Genomic DNA, 23,904 nt, shown 5'->3' on the forward strand with positions numbered 1-23,904 from the left:
AAATTTTAAGGACATGCATATTTATGAGATGGATAAAGTAGAGAGAGATCTAGGATATTCCAGCAGCACCCCACGTCCTTCCTGACCGCGAGATGCACTCTGAATCAGATCAACATGTGGCATCTCCAAGTAAATGGCATAGCCACATAACTAATGCAGAAAGGAGCTATTTTTTTATCATAAATATCTCTTTATACTTCTATAACTATATAGCATATAACCCATTTTTCAGGGAACCCTGTTCCATAAGTCTACAGATTATAGATTTGTTTACCAATGTGTTATGTGAGGCACATCCAACTAAAAAGATGTTATAGATAAGCGCTTTCTCTCTAGCTGATACCCCGAGATTGTTTACCAAAAGTTTTGTCATTATCATGTTTACAAGAGGATTTGATTGGGTCCCTTGCCTTCTTTCTTTTCCTGGAGTGCTCCAACATGGAAATACACTGGCATAAATAGATCTCAGACATACTTGCTTAACTTTCTTTCTTTTTTGTACCTTAAAAAGAAAACAACGTAGAACATATATAGATATAGATATAGAAATGAAGAATATACACATGAATATATATATATCCTTATATGCATTATAATTATAGAATAGATTGTAATATGTAAAGTGAAAAATAGAAATAGGGATATAATAAAATAAATAACATAATGCAACTGACAATGAGTATGAGACCTGCAGTTTCTGTTAGTTCCAAGGTATCACTTAATATTTAGGAAAACATGCTTATTAATCCAGTAATCTAAGTGGTGGCACAAAAATGTACATATTTATGATTACATATTATTATTCCATTAGAAGAGCTTAGAATTAGTTGAAAAAGTTTGTCATTCTTTGATGGTGATATTTCACATTTTATTCTATTTTCCCAATAATGATGTTTGCTTCAAATATAAAATAAGTATAATTCCTACCTTAAAATACTCATCTCCCTAGAGGAAAGAAACAGGGATACTATTTCAACTGCCTTGTTCAGAATTATACTAACACACATGCATGCACATGTCACACAGGCGTGCATGCATAAAGACACATGCACACAAATATATGACATTAGTCCACTAACGATGCCATACAAAGCCAAACATTTATTTATAAATAATGTTAGTTACCTAATAGCATATTGCCATGATATAAACATCCTGTATGATTTTTTTAATTCTTTTATACTTTTTATGCATACAATTGGCTAACAAACGTCAATTTTGTGTGCCCATGTGTCTGAATGTGAATGTTTGCATATGTTTTGTGAGTAAATACATGTATGTGTATGCACTTGGATGCATAAATCAGGTCACTGAGAGTGATGTTCTAATAGTGTTGGACTGCTATAGCTTGTGATTTGGGGGAAGCAAATATATCAGTAACATAATATATAAATACAATGTGCATTCATTTATGTACATATATTACAGTTTAAGTGAGTACTTCATTAAACAACAAAAGTAAGTTTATCTCAAGTATAAATAGGCTGCTATTCAAATGCCGCTCTACACAATTTTCTTTGCTCTTGCATTTCTTTGTTCCTTTCTTCAGAGCTTTAATGTATTGAATAAAGTGCATGCTTCCACTTTGATATGTGTTAATATCAGTATTATACTGACTAATACATCATGGGAACCTATGATTATCTGTCCTACTAGGTCATTAAGGGGCAAAAGTGTTTTTAAAGATCTTTTAAATATGCAAATATCTTAGAGTTAGACAGTTTTCTGTAGAAAGTGCTAAGTGGGGTATAAAATAAAACATTCATTAGTCTTCACAAACAACAAATTTGGCAATTTGTGCTTAAAAACCTGATTACAATGCTATTAAACATCCTCAGAACTAATGAATTTAGTTGAAATTGTGCAGAAAAATGACTGGAATAAGCTACCAACATGCTGAAAACCAAAGAATCAGTTATGTTGGGTGGCATGTTATATAAGAAGTATGGAAATAGTAGTCATTTTTAATGGCGTATATTAATAGTATCACTCTAATTCCATTCCCCAATTAGCATGACTCCATCTCAGCATGTTTCTAGTTATTTTCACTGAAGACCAATCATAATAAAACATAACTTTTGACACCTCAAAACGTAGACTTATGAGTGCTTATGAATAAAATCAGTGTTTGGATTGGCTTGTTTCCATGAAAGATAAATTTTATTAACCATTGTGATCTTCCAGAGACCTTGGCTTCCTATTTTGTAAACCATCTCTGAATAGCTGTATTCAGAAAATGAATTGTGTGGCTGTTGAGTTATTATGTGATACAGAATTTAAATTAATAATATCTGATGTTTTTTTTTTACACTGAAATTTTATCAGTATGGTGAAACATCTTGTGAAAAAATTTATTGTTTTTAATGACTTTTGTTAAGATGATTATTTTATGATTTGTGCTCAATGTATACCAACAAAGGACAAATGTGCATTAAAAAGTGATGGTTTAACATTAACTACCATTTAAAAGGTGCAGGGGACTACGATGATAAAATATAAAAGACATGTGCTATTTCTGGCTAGATTCATTGGAAGAAAACTTTTTTTACAGTTATTAAAGAAAACATTTTACTATCTAAGGAAAGAGCTAAACCTAAGCAATGCATTTTGAGGAAGGCCAGTGAGTGAGAAGTTCATTTTAAGTGATCAGAAAATGAAATTCAAGAGAAATCTAGGATGATGGTTCTTTATTAGCACCACTCAAATCTCAGTCCTACTTCAGTTAATATAGTGTAAACTGAGTTAAAAATAAATCAGTATTTCAAGGTTTCTGTGCCTCTTCAGAAATCACAAAATTTTTGACAGGTGGTGACTACAAAAACTGAATGATCAAATTCCTACACAAAGGACTTAGTTCCCATAACATAGGTCAGAGACAGAGCCAGAAATCTACCAGGTATCATTCCAAGGCCTTGGAAACAGAATGGAAACCTTCCATTTCGTTATAGAATGGAAGACCAGTGTGTAGTTTTTAATTGGACATGAAAATCTCGTAATGTTCGTTACCTGAGCATCAAATGTCCATTTGATGATTCTCTGATTGCTGTTTCATAATTAACAACTTAGGAACTACTTAATATTATTTTTGTTAGTGCTTATAATTTAAGCCATGCCTATACCTATTTCATACAAATATATTGAATCTTCCTGATGACCAATTCAGGAAGCCTGAAAACCTAAATTAAAACCTGATGTCAGGAAAAATAGAGGAGTATACTCTTTTACAAAATCCTAGTTAAGCCTCCCTTAACAATTGTTGATAGTAGTCAGTTTCAGCTCTTTTGACCATAATTAACATGCAATGTATAAATCATTGATAGTCAATAATGGAGTTCATACATTTGTGTAAATGGTTCTCATAGTGGGTTTTTTTCACATGCCTGGTAAATACTACTAAGCCATTTATTTATTTTCATATTTGTATGTTTATGTTTTAAACTCATGTATCAGTTTTCATGTAATGTTTACATATCTTAATTAATGTAAGAATATTTACTTAGAAAATATAGCAGCTGAAAACATTTATATTGATACATTCTACATTTAATTGTCAGGTACATAAAAATAGCAAGATCAGACAGGCTATCTTTATTTATATACAAAGAGCATACCACGTATTCTTTTATCAATACTCCTAATGTATTTCATTATTTTAATTTTTTGTGTTACATGATATTAAAAAGGAGTAGACATTGAACTTCAAATATTTCATCAGTCAGATTCTTTTGCATTAATAACATCTATCTCACAGGGACAGAACACTTAGCATCAAGTAAAATTCCCTACACCTAATAATGACTACCAGTTTCAAAGACGCAGTCAGGTTATTATTTATTTGATGTGGCATTATTATAAATATAATGAAGAAACTGCTTACTTGGCCTTTCTTCCAAAGATTAGTATACTATTTAGAGTCACATTATAGTTTAATTAATATGATATAAATATAGCATAAATTGTAAATATTTTTTCTGAAATAGTAAGGCTTATTGCAAAAGAAGTTGGGGATGCTTTGTGTTAAAATCCTAGAACACTATTTAGTTGCTTAATAAATTGATCAAATTACTTAAGTTTTTTGCTTCTGTTTCCATGTGTATGAACTTAGAATGGTAATGCCTAAATCCCATGGGAAAATGAGGGCACTGCTCTTAGCCCAGTCCTTGAAAAAATATAGGACTCAAGTTATCTTGTCTCCTTCTTTAAGATTGACAAGTGTCGGGGAGCGGTGGCTCACACCTGTAATCTTAGCACTTTGGGAGACCGAGGTGGGCGGATCACGTGAGGTCAGGAGTTCAAGACTAGCCTGGTCAACATGGTGAAATCTTGTCTCTACTGAAAAATACAAAAATTAGTCAGGCATGGTAGTTTACGCCTGTAATCCCAACTACTCAGGAGGCTGAGGCAGAGAGAATCACTTGAACCCGGGAGGCAGAGGTTGCAGTGAGCCAAGATTGTGCAACTGCACTCCAACCTAGGTGGTAGAGTGAGACTCCGTCTCAAAAAAAAAAAAAAAAAAAAAAGATTGACCAGAATTTCCAAAATGACTACATTTTGAATGATTATGAGAATTTGAAATAGTCTTATCTGAAGTAGAAAAAAAATGATTAATTTGTTTGAAAATTTTTTAGTCGAAATAGTTACATAAAATTTATAAAGGTAAGATACAATATGAACTTACATGCAATTAAATTCTTTCCAAACATTTTCAAGAAATCTTTTACAAACACAATAAATAAGAGAAATATACCATTAGAAAATTGTGAATGATAATCTATAAGGAGACAAAAGTTAGGCAATAAAATAACCAACCTTTTATCTTCGAAATTGACAGTCTTGACTCAGAATAGTGTCTCTAGATGCCATGCTCTTTGTGAAACAACAGTCACTAATGCAGAGCTCTTGACCGACATTAACTGTGATTCTTCAAGATGACCTTTTCTTAACATTTTGTAGCAGAATTCAATCAGGTATAAAAATGAACTTGGCCGGGCGCGGTGGCTCAAGCCTGTAATTCCAGCACTTTGGGAGGCCGAGACGGGCGGATCACAAGGTCAGGAGATCGAGACCAGCCTGGCCAACATGGTGAAACCTTGTCTCTATTAAAAAAAATACAAAAACTTAGCCGAGCGTGGTGGTGTGTGCCTGTAATCCCAGCTACTCAGGAGGCTGAGAAAAGAGAAGAATGGCGTGAACCCGGGAGGCGGAGCTGCAGTGAGCTGAGGGAAAACCGGCCACTGGCACTCCAGCCTGCGACAGAGCGAGACCCGTCTCAAAAAAAAAAAAAAAAAAAAAAAAAAAAAAAAAAAAAAAAAAAAAAATGAACTCAGTTGAAGACCTCAATGCATTTCATAGGATGTAATTGAAAACAAGGTTTTCCTACATTATTTATCCAGTCTGCATAAAATAATTAAATTCATCAACAATTTTGGTTCTCTATTTCCTCCCCAAATTTCTTTCATTTCATTTTGCTCAGTGAGCAAAATAATAAGTTTAGGAGTGATTTCTCTATATGCTTTTAAAAAACTATATAAAACATCTTTAGAAGTCCTATCGATTTTGTTTTTAATTTAATATAATTTCATATGAACATCTATTTGACGATAGTTTTCACTTTCCAAAGTCAGTATATTTATTAAAAGCTAAGAAGATAAAATATTTAAATTGTGGCTTACAATATCTGCAGAAGATAAAGAAGATTTCACAATAGAATATGCTTTGTCAGTTTATCTTTTTATAGCCCATTCCTATTGATAATAATAATTACAACAATAATAATTGCTTACACAAATGATTATGCAGTAAGTCCTCATTTATCATTCATAGGTTCTTGGAAACTGCAAATTTTAAGCGAGATAAAGTATAATGACACCATATATTGTTTCCGTCCATGTCATAAGGAAATGAAGTAATGGAAACCACATAATTTAAGGACCTGCTGTATGTCCCTTCTCTTGTAATCACCATTTTAAAGAACCTATCAAGGAGATTGAGAACTTATTGTAGAAATGTAAAAATAATTCTGTTATAGTTGACTAACAAAGAAAAAGAGTTAGGTAGTCATCATCAAAGCTAAGTAATTTGTTCCTCTTGGAAAAAAATAAATAGGTTCCATTTACTGAAAAAAAAAAATCTCACTTTGTCTACTTTAGGAAGGAATTCCAAGTAGTTCCTGAACTGCAGCAGATTGTGTAAGGATAAGAACACAAGAAAAAAAAATGTCAGCTTTAGACAACATTTAAGAAATAAAGAGTTATTAAACTCCAGTGGACATGAGTGGTTGTCTATTTAATATTGGTTTCTCATTTTGCCTGTCATATCATAACTCTGATTTCCTCAGGGTAGCAACATATGCAGTTAAAAATCTAGATTTTTTCCAACCTCCCTGTGTCTATCGACACTGCTCTGGCCAGTGAGGCCACTGAGGTATTTTAGGAAAATTTTGACATCTTTATAAAGCTGACAATGCTCCCTCAATTGGCTTTATCATCTTCTGGATTTAAATATGCATTTGTGATAATATGACAACAAGCACACAAAGAGAAAGTTTTATGGAGATTGCTGAAGAAAAGGACCTCAATGAAGTCACTCCGATTACATTATGTTTATGTTCAGATGCATACCCTCCACTAACTGATACCTGGGACCTTTGTGAAATGCACTTTGCAGACATATGAATCACCTTCATAGTACAGTGCACTGCCCAGGCAGGTGTTGAGCTGGCTTCCTGAGAATACTTTTCATTACTTTCAACCTGAAATCTATGAACCAGAGAGAGCACACTGCTCTCTCTCCATGAATAACCACTTTACAGTTACAGTAGCAATATTAAACTACAAAAAGACATTTTTCACACTGGTTGAAATATCAAAAGTTATATTAGGTTTGCTATTTGGGGGAATCAAAATGAAACTAAATGCATTTTTCTCTGATATTCCACTGATAATGCATATTTGGTAAATAATTTTATTCCCATCACAAAGTACCAAAGTACTTTGTAGACACTATAGATATCAGATAATTCTCCTACTCTGTGGCAAGATCATAGTGTCTTTTTGACATCAACAGAATAATATCTATCAAATTTAATTCCTATGCATATAGTTCTAACAAAACACAATTCTAGATCAGTGATCTATGCTAATCAAACTATTCATTGTAGCTCTAGATGAAACAATTAAGATGAAAGTAGGTTGACTTGTACACAAGTAAATTTTATAGTATGTAAATTAAACTTACATAAAGCTGTTAAGCAAACAGGGTAAGGAAATCAATTGAATCTACTCCTTCAAAAATATCAATTGTTTTCAAAAAACTCACCAGCTGCTACCAGTAGGGTAAAAAAAATCATCTAATTCACTATAAAATTGTAGTTACACCTTTACATATCAAAAAGATAAGAATCAATGTTGGTCAATTGTAGCATGTCTTATACTATTTCTTGCTAATAAAATAGAAATTTATTTAATCTTCATTTTTTTGTGTGACCTCACTCTATGCTTCATGCATCTCGATAGTAACTATTGAGAAAAATAAAAGTACTGGGAATAGTTGTTTAGCCAATAGCCTGGCAAATGTATTAGCTATTAATACTAGTTAATTTATTGTCAAATATTAAATCAATAGATAGTAGGAAACATTGCAATTGTGTTCTTTAGTCTTTAAACCTGATTAAACATAATTTGTGTTATATAATTACCAAGCAATTTGATTTTTCTTTCATTACTTTAAATTTATTTTGAGGTCATTTATCCTACTGCCACAGGATTAAATTTACTGCATTACCACTGATTTCCTTAGATTATTCACTAACCCAATATCTTAGATATGTACAATGAAATCTAGAAAGCACTAGAATTTTATTAATGTTCCACAATTCTTACCACTATATATGCACACATATATATAGAAAATACACATACTTTTCCTATTATATATATTATATATAAAAAATTTTATGCTCATACCTACTTCTATATTTCAACCAAGCACTGCTTCTGTGTTATTTTTTCACTTAGGCTATTCCTCTTCCTGGCATGCCTTTCCCAGGCAAATTTACACTTCAATGGTTGATTCCCTGAACTCTGGGAACTAACCTCTGATCTTTGAGTAACGTTTTTACATTCCTCCTAAAACGGCAGTAGCCCTTTTGTTCATATGGTGTTGCTTCTCTACTCTGAGAGCTCCATAAGGCTTAAATACCATAGATGTTACTGTTGCTTTCCACAGCAGGCCTCCCTGAGTGCTTTACATGCAGTAGCAAGTTTTTAATTATCTGTATTTTCTTTTATTTCTATACATTTGAGGGATACAAGTACAGTTTTGTTACATGGATATATAGTGGTGAAGTTTGGACTTTTGGTATAATAAGCACCCAGAAAATGGACTTTGTACTCATTAAGTAATTTTCCATTCCTCGTTCCCTCCCACCCTTCAGAGTCTCCGATATCTATGTCCATGTGTACACATATTTAGCTTTCACTTATAAGAGAAAACATGTAGGATTTGACTTTCTCTTTCTGCATTATTTTACTTAAGATAATGACCTCCAGTTCCATCTATGTTCCTGCAAAAGATATGATTTCATTCTTTTTAATGGAGGAGTAATATTCCACAGTGTATATATAGCACATTTTGTTTATCCAGTCATCCATTGATGGATACTTACTGTATATTTGCTATTTTGAATAGTCCTCAATAAATATATGGGTATAGATATGCTTTTGATACAATGATTTATTTTCTTTGGGTAACAGTAGTAGTGGGTTTGCTGGATCAAATGGTAGTTCTATTTTGGGTTTTTTGAGAATTATCCATGCTGTTTCTCAGAGGCTGTACTAATTTACATTTCTAGTAACAGTGTATAATAATTCTTTTTCTCTGCAGTGTTTCCAACATTTGCTGTTTTTTTTTTTTTCTTTATACTAACAGCCATTCTGACTTGTGTAAGCTGTTATTTCATTGTGGTTTTAATTTACTTTTCTCTGATGTTGAGCATTTTTTTCATATGCTTGATAGCCATTTGAGTCTCCTTTTGAGAAATATCTTTCATGTGCACTGTGGCCCTTTGCAGCCCTTTGCATGCCTCCTTTTGAGAAATGTCTGTTATGTCTTTTGCCCACTTTGAAAAAGGGTTATTTGTTGTTATTGTTGTTGTTGTTGTTGTTTATGAGTTGTTTGCATTTGTTGTAGATTCTGGATATTAGTCTCTTATCAGATGCATAGTTTGTATGCATTTTTTCCCATTCTGAAAGTTGTTCACTTGGTTGATTTGTTGCATTTGTTGTGCAGAAGCTTTCCAGTTTAACATAGTCTTATTGTCTATTTTTGTTTTTGTTGCATTTCCTTTTGAGGTTTTAATCATGAATTATTTGCCTAGGCCAATGTCTAGATGAGTTTGTCCCAGGTTTTCTTCTGGTACTTTTATAGATTCAGATATCAACTCCTAATCCACCTTGAGTTAATGTTTATATATAATGAGAAATAGGTGTCCAGTTTCATTCTTCTGCATATGACAATCTAATTTTCCCAGAACCATTTATTGAATAGAGTGTTCTTTCCTCAGTGTATGTTTTTGATGGCTTTGTCAAAGATCAGTTGACCTTAGGTATGTGGCTTCCTTTCTGAATTCTGTATTATATTTTATCAATCTGTATGTCTAGTTTTATGTTAGTACCATGCTGTTTTGTTATGATAGCCTTGTGTGAAGAACCAAACTAAAGGCATCCTATTATTTGACTTCAAATTATACCTCATTATCTGTACTGAAGGCCTACATTATCTAAATTTAACTACAAAACTAAGTTTATAAAAGTTTTGTGGAAGAAATGACTTGTGGATTATTATTTTTAAATAAATATTAGTACTATTTGTATTTTACATAACATTTGTCACATCTCTGATATTCTGTAAACAGTTTTTATTTTATTACTTCTATCAATCATGTAATATTCTAGGCTAGGGTTTTTCCCAAATGATTGCCAAAACAGTAGTATTTCAGAGCTCTTAGAAAACTAAATATTTTTGGAAACATGATAAATAAAATAATTCTTGATTTACAAGTTTACAAAGTAAACTATTTGTGAGAAACTAAAACAACATGTTCTGTATGTACATAATTAAAACATAAATCTCTTGAATGCAAGCTCATTGAGACCTTGCATTACTCATTTTTCTGTCTTCCATAATGGTTAATGCATTGTGTGACACATGGAAGACAATATTTGTTTATACAGAAATAAAATCTGACTTTGGGAAGGCAGTTATTCAGAATAATACCATTTCTAATATTAATGCCCATGGTTTTTTAATTGCCTTATTATTTTATTTCTCAAAAATATTCCCGTCTTCCATATATTGAATTTAGAGAAGCTGAATGTCTGAATAAGAGAAGAATCATTAACTTATGGGTGTTTTGTTTTTGTATTTTGAGACGGAGTCTTACTCTATCACCCCAGATGGAGTGCTGTGATGTGACCTTGACTCACTTCAACCTCCGCCTCTTGGGTTCAAGTAATTCTCCTGCCTCAACCTCCTGTGTAGCCAAGCCTGGCTAATTTTTGTATTTTTTAGTAGAGACAGAGCTTCACCACGTTGGCCAGGCTTGTCTTGAACTCCTGACCTCAGGTGATCCACCTGCCTCGGCCTCCAAAAGTTCTGGGATTACAGCCATGAGCCACTGAGCCCAGCCGAATTTATGGTTTTAAGAAGACTTATGTTTTTTCTGTTGTTGTTAAAATCTCAATTTCATTTTCTTTTTACTTTGGTCTTGTGTGCCTAACTCTCCCAACATTTTGAGATAAGGCTTCTCTTCTCTTCTCTCCTCTCCTCTCCTCTCCTCTCCTCTCCTCTCCTTTCCCCTTCCTTCCTTCCTTCCTTCCTTCCTTCCTTCCTTCCTTCCTTCCTTCCTTCCTTCCTTCCTTCCTTCCTTCCTTCCTTCCTCTTTCTTTTCTTTCTTTTCTCTTTCTTCTTTTCTTCCTTTATCTTTGTTTTCTAACAGAGTTTCACTCTTGTTGCCCAGGCTGGAATACAATGGCACAAGCTTGGCTCACTGCAACCTCTGCCTCCTGGGTTCAAGTGATTCTCCTGCCTCAGCCTCCTGAGTAGCTGGGATTACAGGAGCCTGCCACCACACACAGCTATTTTTTTATTTTTTTTTATTTTTAGTAGAGACAGGGTTTCATCATGTTGGTCAGGCTGGTCTCAAACTCTTGACCTCAGGTGATTCACATGCATTGGCCTCCCAACGTGCTGGGATTACAGGTGTGAGCCACCGCACTAGGCCAAGCCTTTTCTTTAAAATCCAAATAAATGTCTCAAGCTCCCATTCTATGCAGTGTCAGAAGAAAGTCCTCCAACCCCCTTCCTCCACATATTTCTGAAGTAAGTGCCAGGTGAGCAGTAAGTGCCAGGTGAGGTATCAGAGCCACTGCCATGGCAAGTGATTGGCTCATGGGTAATAAGAGGAATTTACCAACAGTACAGGTTTGAAAGGAAAGTTTTTTGTTTTTGTTTTTTGTTTTTTGTGTTTTTATTTATTTATTTATTTATTTATTTTGATGGAGTCTAGCTCTGTTGCCCAGGCTGGAGTGCAGTGGTACCATCTTTTCTCACTAATGCAATGCCCAGACCAGCTCGGTCATGGAGACCCTAATCCAGCAGTGCTAGAGGAATTAAAGACACACACACAGAGAAATATAGAGTGCAGAGTGGGAATCAGGGAGTTAACAGCCTTCAGAGCTGAGAGCCAGGAACAGAGTTTTACCCATATATTTTATTGACAGCAAGCCAGTGATAAGCATTGTTTCTATAGATTATAGATTAACTAAAATGGGAAGCAAAGGGATGGGCTCAGGCTAGTTATCTGCAGCAGGAACATGTCCTTAAGACACAGATCACTTATGTTATTGTTTGTGGTTCAGGCATGCCTTAAGCGGTTTTCTGCCCTGGGTGGGCCAGGTGTTCCTTGCTCTCATTCTGGTAAACCAACAACCTTCAGTGTGGGTGTCATAGCCATCATGAGCAGGTCACAGTGCTGCAGAGATTTTGTTTATGGCCAGTTTGGGGGCCTGCTTATGGCCAGATTTGGGGGCCTATTCCCAACATGTCCCCCCTTTTGTTTTTGCAAAGTGATACAAGGAAAGGTGGCTTTATTCCTGTGAGCTGCTTCTCACAGGAATCGGGATCCACATCTGTAGGCTATATAAAGACAAACAACACAAATTAAAAGCACAATCATCATTGAAATCACAGAGCCTCCAACTGTTTTTATCCATTTTAATGGTTTAGTAGCTGCTAATCCGTCTGCAGCTCCTTCAAACACTCTAGTCCCTGGCACTAAGGTCAGGTGTGTCTGGGATGCTTTAAATATTTGTTCTTTTAATTTTGCAATATCCAAAGGCAAGTTTGTAGAATGTCCTTCTGGATGCTTTTTCAATATTTCCCAAATTTTGATCTTACTAAGAGCCATTAATAGTTTCCACAAATCCTTGTGTTTAACTCCTAGAGTGATCCATATCATTTGAGGTTGAGGTGCCACTATACCGTCATGTGTCCAGATAATAGGAACTCTTGCTGTACTTCTTACCGTTTCTAACATCTGACTATTTGGTTCAGACCAGCTGAACATAGTGTGGCCATGGCATGCAGACTGAGAGGTGCAATTTAAGCTACACCTCCCCTTAGGGGACCAATCGGTAATGACTCCATGGGAATTGTTGTGCAGCACCTCTGCCTATTCTGCAATGCAATCTTTCCACACAAGCACGTTTATTTTTCTGACCAGGTCCAATCCTGTTTACAAATAGGTTTTGAGGGTGGTATACCTCAATTATAGGAGCAGATTTATTGTGGTAAATACTGAGACGAGAAAGCAAGTGTAACTGTGTCATAGAGTGATTACATCCAGGCATTATTGCCAGCTAAGATTGATAGCGAGGGAGTAGGCAACTAGTGGCCTTTCCCAGATAGGCGAATGTTCAAATCCTAAAGAAATATTCATAACAGTTCCTTCCTCATGTGGGTGAGATGGGCCTCCATCATCTGTAGGACCGAGCATCCAAGAGCTATCATTAGTGTATACCTCCACTGGGGGGTCCAACCAACTTACAGGCAGTAGAAGTGGTAGATAAGGTAAATATGCCCAATAAATATAATTGTTCTCTGTGTCAATTCTTGTTGAAGGAATACTCATGGCAATGGTGATCACCACTATCATAGCTGTCACTAAATTACTCACTGTGACTGGTTGTCCCGCTTTCCTCAGGTTTTCTTCCACCATCTGTGACAGCTTCTTGATCTGTCCCCAGGTAGGTGACTGTGTTCAACTGGTGTTGCTCATGACAGTTGGGGTCCTCCTCAGTGTTAACTTGGACAATGCTGCCACTGGCCAGTCTTTGGGATCCTCCCAAAACCTCTTCCTGGGTATCTGGCTCATAATAAGGCTTTAGATGTCTTGATGGCACGCAAATTGTCTGTTGATTCGGTCCTAGAGAAACAAAAGCATAACCTCTACCCCAAGTTATTATTTTACCTATTGCCCAACTTTTTGTTATCTGGTCTCTCCACCAAACCAGTTGTTCTGCTTCTGTCTTTGCAGCTGGTTTCTGTAGATGCTTTTCAGCTCCTGATAGCATCTGGCCTTTAGGCAGGCTCAAAAAATTTAAAGTCAATAATGCTAGATTCATTTGTATATGTGGTGTCCATAGTCCCTGTTTCCCCCCTTTTGCTTTTGCAACTGCTGTTTCAAGGAGAGATTCATTCTTTCCACTATGGCTTGTCCTTGAGAATTATGTGGGTTTAATATTCCATACAGGGAAAAATGTAGCTAGAGCTTGGCTATTATAGCCTGGGGCATTGTCTGTTTTAATAGAAGCTGGAATGCCCATCACCACAAAACACTGCAAAAGGTGATGTTTAACACAGGCAGAAGACTCTCCTGATTGGCATGTAGCCCAAAGTGAGAAAAGGTGTCCACACATATGTGTGCATAAGCTAGTCTCCCAAACAAGGGAACATGTGTAATGTCCATTTGCCAAAGAGAATTAGGTTCCAATCCTGGAGGATTAACTCCTCCTGTAAAAGATGAGGAATGCACCATTTGGCAAATTGGGCATTGCTGGATAATAACTTTAGCTTCTTTCCAAGTAATGCTGTATCTGCATTTGGGACCAGAAGCATTAACATGAGTTAAATTGTGAAAGTGTCTGGCATTAGATATTGCAGTAGCAAATAGGTGATCAGCCATTTGATTCTCTGCAGTCAAAGGTCCTGGAGGAGATGTATGAGCCTAATAGGAGTGATATAAAAAGGGTGCACTCTACACCTAACTGCTGTTTGCAATTGGGTAAACAAAGTCATCAGTTGTTCATCTGTATGAAATCATAACTGAGCATTTTCAATTAATTGTGTGGAATGAACCACATATGAAGAATCAGAAATAACATTAATATACACATCAAAAGCAGTCAATACCTCAATTGCAGCTACAAACTGCGTCTGGAAAACTTTACATTTTGAGTCAGAATAAGAAGCTTTACCATTACTAGACCCATCTGTGAAGACATTTTCAGCACCTTCAATTGGTTTAAATTTAGTTATTTTAGGGAGAATCCAATTAGTTAATTTCAAAAATTGAAACAGTTTCATTTTAGGAAAATGGTTATCCAGAATGCCCACAAAAGCAGCTAAATGGGTTTGCCAAGTAAGACTATTTATAAAGGCTTGCTGTATTTGTGCCTTCATCAGAGGGACAATACTTTTTCCAGGATCATATCCATGTAATTTAACAATCCGAGTTCTCCCATTTCCTATTATAGTAGTGATTTGGTCCAAATAAGAAGTCAAAGTCCATGACTTAGTATGTGGAAGAAAAAGCCACTCTACAAGATCTTGCTCTTGAACAATAACACCAGTAGGTGAATGCTGAGTTGAAAAAATTAGCAAATCTAGAGTCTTCTCTGGATCTATTCTGTTTATTTGAGTCTTATGCGCTTGCTTCTCAATTAACTGTAACACTGCCTCAGCCTCCTTTGTTAGTTGCTGAGGGCTACTGAGAATAGGATCTCCTCTAAGAATAGAAAATGGATTACTCATGGCATAGGTAGGAATGCCTAGGGCAAGTTGTATCCAATTACTGTCCCCTAGTAATTTTGGAAAGTCATTGAATGTTTTCAATTGATCCCTACATATGGTTACTTTCTGTGGCACAATTGTAGTGTCATTTACTAAGGTCCCCAAGTGGGAGTAAGGAGTAGTAATCTGAATTTTGTCAGGAGCTATAATTAAACTGGTGTGAGAAATCGAATTTTGCAAGTGATCGTAACATTGGAGTAATATTTCTCAAGTGGGGGCAGCACAAAGTATATCATCCACATAATGAATAAGGTAACACTGTGAAAATGTTTTATGAGTAGGTTCAATTGCTTGCCCTACATAAGTCTGGCAAATTGTTGGACTGTTTAATATGCCTTGTGTCAACACTTTCCAGTGAAAACACTTAGCAGGCTGCAGGTTGTTTACCACAGGAATTGTAAATGCAAACCGTTCACAGTCCCGCTCAGGTAAGGGGATAGTAAAGAAGCAGTCTTTTAAATCTATGACTATTAAAGGCCAATATTTTGGACTCATAGCAGGAGAAGGCAATCCTGGCTGTTATGCCCCCATAGGTTGTATAACTGAATTAATGGCTCTAAGATCTGTCAACAGTCTCCATTTACCTGATTTTTTCTTAATAACAAAGACTGGAGAATTCCAGGGGGAAAATGTTGAAGCTATGTGTCCTTTTTCTAATTGTTCAATAACTAACTCCTCTAAAACCTCCAGTTTCTCTGTATTTAGCAGCCATTGTTCTATCCAAATTGGCTTATCTGTTAACCATTTTAAAGGTATAGGAAGCTTAACAATGGCCGCCATCAAAAATGATATCTTAAACCTTGCTGGGAACTTTATCTTTCCACCTGATGCAGTTCCTTCAAACCTTGCAAATTTTTTCCCAGTCCCATACCAGGAACATACCCCATGTCCTGCATCATATGTTGACTTTGAGGGCTGTATAATTTATCTGGAATTAGAACTTGTGCTCCCCATTGTTGTAATAAATCTCTTCCCCATAAATTTATAGGTACAAAAGTTATAACTGGTTTAATAGTCCCAGGATGTCCATCGGGCCCTTCACAATGCAAAATATAACTACTTTGATATACTTCAGGGGCTTTACCAACTCCAACTATGTTAAATTGAGTGGGTTAAATTGGCCACGTGGACAGCCAGTGCTGTAGAGAAATGATTGAAATGTCCGCTCCTATATCTATCAAACCTTTACATTTCTTTCCCTGAATAGTTATTCCACAGGTAGGACATGTATCAGTAATTTGATTCAGCCAATAAGCTGTTTTGCCTTGTTTATTTGTGCTTCCAGATCCTCCTGTTCATTTAATTTCACTTTTCCCCATTTCCACATACAGCACAATCAGGGGCTGTGCTATGCGCTCTCCTGGCTCTGCTTTCCAGGGAACAGAAGCAGATATAACAATTTGAATTTCCCCATTGTAATCTGAATCAATGACTCTTGTATGTACTTGCACTCCTTTTAAATTTAAACTAGATCTACCTATCTAGTAATCCTATCGCCCCTGCTGGCATCATCTGACCGGAGACAGCAACATTATTTAACAGTCCCATTACAAAAGGAGAACCTAATCCATATTGATTAATAGCTTGTTTAAATCCTTTAAGTGTGTTAAAGGAAAAAGGCTCAAATGTAGCTAGAATACTTCCCTGTTGACCTGCGGCGGGGCATATCCTAACAGAGAACTGCCAAGCCTCTATATCACTCCGTATCTTCTAGATTGCTGAATTCCTGACTGAATAGAACTGAGAGTGGTCGCTCGAGGCGCTGCTCGAACCATCACTGGGGCAACTACTTTTCACCCTGTGTCCTCTGCAAAAGAAAATTCTTGAGTTTCAGGCCACTCTTTTTCTTCAAAATAATTAGGGGGTGCACAAGGGTAGGGACAAAGCTCTCCCTCCTTTGCCTCTTTAGCTTTAGCTGGCAAACAAACCTGCTCTGTCACCTCTTCTGTTATTTCATTATACTCTCCTTCCTCATGATTTCACCACCGTGAAAAGGTTCCATGGTGGAATGAACCAGAGCCCGCACTTGCTCATTATTACCCTGATGCTTCCGAGCTCCGCTTCTTACTCACCACAGGGATTGCTTAAGAGTACTCGGGTGTCCTCCAGCTTAGTTCCACGTTCTCCAACCGTCACTTCAGCAAACCTTTGACCCGAGTTCAACCCCACGTATAGACACCACTTGCCAAGACCAGCTCAGTCTTGGAGCCCCTAACCCAGAGGCGCTAGAGGAATTAAGACACACACACAGAAATACGGAGTGTGGAGTGGGAATCAGGGAGTTGACAGCTTTCAGAGCTGAAAGCCATGAACAGAGTTTTTCCCACGTATTTATTGACAGCAAGTCAGTGATAAGCATTGTTTCTGTAGATTACAGATTAACTAAAACAGGAAACAAAAGGATGGACTCTGGCTAGTTATCTGCAGCAGGAACATGTCCTTAAGGCACAGATCGTTCATGCTATTTGTTGTGGTTCAGGAACACCTTAAGTGGTTTTCTGCCCTGGGTGGACCAGGTGTTCTCTGCCCTCATTCCGGTAAACTGACAATCTTCAGCAAGTCACAGTGCTGCAGAGATTTTGTTTATGGCCAGTTTGGGGGCCTGCTTATGGTCAGATTTGTGGGCGTGTTCCCAACACACTGAAACCTCCACCTCCTGGGTTTAAGTGATTCTCGTGCATCAGCCTTCTGAGTACCTGGGATTACAGGTGCATAACACTACAGACCCGTCTAATTTTTGTATTTTTGTAGAGATGGGGTTTTACCATTTTGGCCAGGCTGGTCTTGAACTTCTGACCTCAGGTGATCCACCCACCTTGGACTCCCAAAATGCTGGGATTACAGGCGTGAGCCACCATGCCTGGCCGAAAGGGACGTTTTGTTAGAAAGAAAGCTGCAGTGGGGTGTGGTGCCTCATACCTGTAATCCTAGCACTTTGGGAGGCCAAGGTGGGCTGATTACCTGAGCTCCAGAGTTCAAGACCATCCTGGGCAACACAGTGAAACCACCTCTCTACTAAAATGTACAAAATTAGCCAAGCGTGGTGGCACATACCTGTAATCCCAGCTACTCAGGAGGTTGAGGCAGGAGAATCACTTGAACCCAGGAGGCGGGGGTTGCAGTGAGCTGAGATTGTGCCATTGCACTCCAGACTGGGCGACAGAGGGAGACTCCATCTCAGAAGAAAATAGAAAGAAAAAGAAAAAGAACGCTACAGAAGAGTGCAGCAGGGAGCTTCGGCAAGACAGGACCAAGTGCACCCTGGTGAATTTTTCCTTAGAGGTATTTGTAGGCCTTAAAGCAGGAGCTTAAGGGTAATTTGGACCATATTAGCCACTTTGGTCATGATAAATGTTTATATTTGTAGACATTTTGGTGCCTTGATATCAGCAAGGCTTGCACAATATGTTTCAATATGCATGCATTCCGTAGATGTATAGAAATTTTAGTTACTTATACTTTTCTAGGAAAGAAGTCTGGTACCAGATGCTGGTTTTAGATAATAGGAAACTCTCATTAGTTCCAAATTCCTCAGATGAAGAGTTTTGTCTCTGTCTGGTCTGCTTGATGGCCACCAGGTGATCTTTTCCCTCCTCAGAAAGGAGAGTTGAGAAGAAACTCCTCCCCTGCTCGCTCAGTCATAAATCAATTTTATCTCTAAGGGGTACTATCTTCTCTCTGTTCTTGCTGGACAATAGAGCCAATATGCCTTCATTGCCCCCAAACACTGTTAACACAGGACTTCTGCCGTAACTAGACTTTTTCTTAATGTTGAGGGAATATGAAAGATAATTGTGATCTATGAACAAAGGGGTCAACTTGAAACAAATTAAATACTACCTCAAAATTCCTCATAACTCTGTGTCATAGGAGACTAAAGCTCCTGTTTTTATTTCATAATTGTCGCATCTCCCGCACTCTTTGGGCCACATTTTTTGTTTGTTTCTATCTTTTCAATGTCTTCCAGAAGGTTCACAGAAACTCAAATATTACTGTGCAGAGAAATATGAATCTTATTTGCCATACTTTTGTTCACTGACACAAACAGGACATTTTATCCTTTATCAAGAGATATATACAGCAGGGATTTTCTTTTCTCCAAGAGAAGTTGTCCCTCCTTTACAGAGCTATCGGATTAAACCTCAGTTATTTTTTAAAACACATAAATTTCCCACTTTGCTAACTAGAGATTTTCCCAAATATACAAGATTTAAAATTTGGTATTTTAGCCATATTTTTATCATTTCCTGTATCTGTAGCCCCAGTTAATATTTTTTATCATTTACAATAATTTTACTGACCACATTGACTATTTGTCTTTTTGGGATTTCTTCATCCATACTTATTTTTTACTCACTTGCTTTCTTTCTTTCTTTTTTTTCTCACTGTGTTTCTGCACTTTGTTTATTTAAATTTATTGCACTTTTACAACAAAATTTCTATTTCCTATTTTTTTTCTCTGAGTCTGACAGTAACTAAAAAGTTATACAAGTATGGATTTTAAAGAAACTATGATGGAAACAAGGCCCATAAACTCTTCTTGGGAGAAAAATGAAAGACTTTCTACTGGGAATGTTTAGATACAAATACATGTGCAAGCCTGGGAGTCCACTGAAATTGATTGGCAGTCTGGATTTGCCATCAGCATACCTGTGCTTGCAAAAGACCCACAGGAGACTGTCATTCTTAGTTTGTGAAGCAGTCATCCAAAGCAAGAGCAAATGCACGCATTAAAAGAGAGTGCTTTCTGCTCCCAATCCTTCTCTGTATAGAAACTGTGCATGAAAACCCCAGAAATTAAAGGAAAAGGTAATAACTATATACATAACTTAAACAAAAAGGAAATTTCTCTCTCTACCTCCCCAAACACTGTTTGTATACACAGAGAGACACACAGGCATATACACACACAGTCATGCACTACATAACTATGTTTCATTCAACAACGCAACATAATACAATGGTGGTTCCATAAGATTGTAACATTCTGTTTTTCCTATACCGTTTTTATGTGTAGAAATGTCTAGATAGGATGGTTCAGTTGTTTAGATATGTGCCATTGTACACATTGATGTTGTTTGCTTTGTGTGAATACAGCACAGATACTCTTATAAACAAATGGAGTTTGGTTAGGAACCCTGGTTTGTGGGATAAGTTGTACAGAATTGTATTCACTCAGAAGCAAATTAATTTTTATGGAGCCTAAGATGATTGCTACTTTACAAAAATGTAATTGTATCTTACTCTTTCAAAAGATGAAAGAGGGCATAACTATTTCTAGAAAAAAGTCATAATAATACATAAATATCTCAAATGAATTGAATGTATACTAAAGTTTGTATACAATTAAGGGGTACAAGTACACTTTTGTTACATAGGTACATTTCCTAGTGGTGAAGTCTTGGTTTTCAATGTAGCTGTCACCCTAGTAGTGTACACTATATCCAATAAGTAATATCTCATCTCCCACCCGCAGTTTGGGCTGCTATTAATGATACCATACACTGGGTGGCTTAAACAACAAACATTTCTCACAGTTCTGAAGACTGGGAAGTCCAAGATTATTGCATTACCGTGATGACGAATCTCCTCCTGATTTATAGATGACTGCTTTCTTGCTATGTCCTCACATGGCAGAGAGAGAGACAAAAAGATAGAAACACAAACGCACACGCACACACACACACACACACACACACAGAAAGAGAGACATCATCTCTCTCGTGTGTCTTCATCTTCTTATAAGAGAACTGATCCCATTCGTGAGGGCTTACCCTCATGAACTAATTACCTCTCAAAGGCCCTGTCTACAAATACTGACAAATTTGGGATTAGGGATTTAACTTATAAAATTTTGGGGGAAACAAACATTCAGTCCATAACAGGTATAAGGTTGTATCTTAGAATATGAGCTGTGTTGTATAGTCAAAAGAACACTAAAGTTGAATTCTGCACACTCCTTGGGTCCTGACTACATATTTTTTGAAATATAGTTGGGAAACTGTAGCCTTTCATAGATCAATTGCAGTTTATTTGGGAGCATTGAATAAGACAGTATGGATGAGCATATATAACCTAATGCAAAATATGAGTATAATAAGAGATTAATGATGTGCATATAATCAGTGAGTATGCCTGTGCTTATGTGTGTATTGAATAGATACTGAATTAACCTATTACATAAAAATTCTGATTACTTAAGTATTTTAGAATTAAAAATGTGCACAAGGATCATGATGGAATATAACTCATAATATTTCAGGACAGAAGAAATGCTGATTAGAGTTAAGCTAGTGTTCTGTTCTGTTACTGTAAAGGAGGGGACCTCAATTATGTTTGGGAACCTGTAGGGAAGAGAAACAGATCGCCACAAACATTCTAAGAAATACTTTTGCAAGAAATTATCATTATGTCTTATGCTGAGGGCCTGCAGTTGCTACTCAAACTTTGAATCAAACCTGAGATGGTGATCATTCCTGAAGTTTAAATGGTATAATCACCTATCCCAATCTCTTCAAGACACAGAAATATTGAATATCTCTTTCTTTCTCTCTCTCCTCCACATCTTTTCTCTCCCTTTCAAAGGTGTCATTTATGTACCCATATTATTTTATTTTATTTCACATGTAGATAGCTAAACTATTTCATTTTAAGAGTAGAAATTATGCCTTTTATAATTTTATTACATTGATTCCTATTTTACAACATTCTACTTATAATTTTTAACTTATTGTGATTTTAAAGTTTTATTTTATAATTAAAACACATAGCTGTTTTAGAGATCATTATCAAATGTTTGGAGATTTTTTTTTTTAATTGAGCCAAATTAGCTTTCGATATAGTCAAGATCCATATATAATATTGAGAACTACCTCTCTCCTGATGCTTGGATTCCAAGGCCTAGTTTTATAGGTTTTATAATTCTATGTATTTATTAAATTGTAACATATGGTCCATAAACAAAACAATAGCAAGCCTTTGATCTCCATGTGCAAACTCATAAAATGATAATGCTTTCATAAAAATAGATGAAACAAATCATTTATTTAAAAAAAACTTCCATATCTTAAAATCACAGAACACTAATCCTTTCACTAAGGCAATCTTATCAAGAATGTGACCTATTCTTGTATACAGACTACACTTTCTTATTGCCATATGATACAGATCTTTGTAAAATGATTTAATGGACCCTGAATTTGCTAAGATAAGTGCATATAAACAAGTATAGATAGAATTTATCTGACGTTGAGAAGCTGCAGCATTTACAGTATTTAAAAGTAGTCTCACTTGCCAGTGACAGAGAAAGATTCCATGTGGAATTTCAATAAAGTATAACTGAATAAGAGACCCGAAACAGGCAAAACTAGAAAGAAACTACCTTCCTAGACAGAGCCCATGTTCATCTTAAGAGGATAGAGGTGGATCCCTGGTCAGGCACTGTGAACACTTAGAGGGATTAACTATATTTGCTCTTTCTGAGAATTCATGGGATACCCCTAAGGCTATCATTGGCCACTCTTAACGACATAGGTATCATTAAGATGAAAGGCTTTCAATTTTTCTTCTTGTGACCCTTACAAAATGTGTTTTATTCCAGAAATATTAAACTTCCCTTCTCATATTTTCTTCCTTTATGGAAAATCTAGAGCCTTTTGTCAGGAGTATTCAATCATGCCACTTTGTTAAACTTTTTTTCTGATGATTTTTTATATTATTGCGAGAAAGTATAGTCACAATTTATGTATAAACTTTGCATAAAATAATCTACATTTTGCAATTTTACTAGTACCGTGAGTTTAAAATGAAATTCTTTAAATCATATATTACGGATTCACATAGAAACCACTTAAAATAACCAATATGCCTATAGTCTAAATGAATATATTTTCAGTATACAATTTAAATAATGCATCCGTTGTATGTAGTTCTGTTTGTATGAGCTATATGAACTATGCAGCTGAGATTGATGTACAGCTAATTATTCTCATTCCAAATAACCCATATGACTTAATTTTGTTTCATATTTGAAAAGGCGGAGAATCACCTGCAGCAACTGCAAAATATTGGGATGTATGTGGGAGATAGGTCATATTTTTAGAACACGAAACAGGATATTTTCCACTTCCCTAGATATTTTCTGTTTTTCTTAATACACGCATTAAATTATTTATTTCAGCTGGAGTTTCTACTATTTTTATAGCTCGCGTATAAGCAAACTCACTCATAAGATTCATTCCAACCATTTGATTCACTGAGCTAGTGTTTGTTGTTTGTGTCTTATGTGGAAGACTTTCTGTTGAGTATTGTTTGGTTAACAGAATAAAATAAATGATTATATTGCAGGCAACAATATCTTCCCTTCTTAGAACAGTAAACAAAACTTCCAAACTAGCACTCGCAGTTATTCAAATGAATTATGCCCATCATATTTCTCCAGTAGAATAGGAAAAATGTGTTTGAGCTTATCATAAGTCACATTTATAAATGGAAAATGCATTCAGTCCTATGGAGAACAACTGGTGGTTCCCATACTCTCATTATAGATGATAGATCATATCCAAAAGAAGATTCAACTGAAAAATCTTTTTGGCCGGCACAGTGGCTCACGCTTGTAATCCCAGCACTTTGGGAGGCCAAGATGGGAGGATCACGAGGTCAGGAGATCAAGACCATCCTGGCCAACATGGTGAAACCCCATCTCTACTAAAAATACAAAAAAATTAGCCGGGCTATTTTTTATTTTTATTTTTATTTTTATTATTTTTTTTTATT

At 36.0% G+C, this 23,904-nt stretch overlaps 1 protein-coding gene across 4 annotated transcripts in view; it reads left to right on the top strand.

The window, feature by feature from the left end:
- The window catches only part of CDH18 (cadherin 18), a 1,176,273-nt gene that overhangs the window by 919,058 nt on the left and 233,311 nt on the right, over positions 1 to 23,904 (top strand). The window lies entirely within an intron of this gene.

This window comes from Rhinopithecus bieti, unplaced genomic scaffold, assembly GCF_001698545.2.
Source record: "Rhinopithecus bieti isolate Rb0 unplaced genomic scaffold, ASM169854v2 scaffold_21891, whole genome shotgun sequence".
Taxonomy (NCBI): domain Eukaryota; kingdom Metazoa; phylum Chordata; class Mammalia; order Primates; family Cercopithecidae; genus Rhinopithecus; species Rhinopithecus bieti.